The following is a 475-nucleotide window of genomic DNA, read 5'->3' on the forward strand; positions in this document are numbered from 1 at the left end:
TAGTAGAAATTATCGAAATAAGACAATTTTTTACATGAAATAAGTTCGAATACAAAAATTTTTTTCTCTTCTATAACACAAAATAGATAAGTATACGAAGTTTGAAAGTCTTTCGGTACCAAAAACACTACATAAAACATAAATGAAAACTGGTGCCCCCGTTTTAAAATAGATCCCAGATTTTCTGTAAAAAAAAATCATCCCTAATGAATCGCTGAAATGAAACGAAAGAGCTAAATAAATTATCATCTAAAATTCTGACTAGCTTCCTTTTCTTATTATATGTGCGCGTGCGTGTGTATGAGTACCTATCTTTGTCCCGCACCACTGCTTGACAACCGGCGAAGGTGTGTTTAAATACCTTAGTGGCTCGACAAATATAACCGATGGAATAAGTACGAAGCTTAAAAGGGAAGTACTGGAGATCGACACAGATACACATATACGTACATACATATATATATGTATATATATA

The sequence above is a fragment of the Octopus bimaculoides genome, chromosome 3 (assembly GCF_001194135.2).
Source record: "Octopus bimaculoides isolate UCB-OBI-ISO-001 chromosome 3, ASM119413v2, whole genome shotgun sequence".
NCBI lineage: Eukaryota > Metazoa > Mollusca > Cephalopoda > Octopoda > Octopodidae > Octopus > Octopus bimaculoides.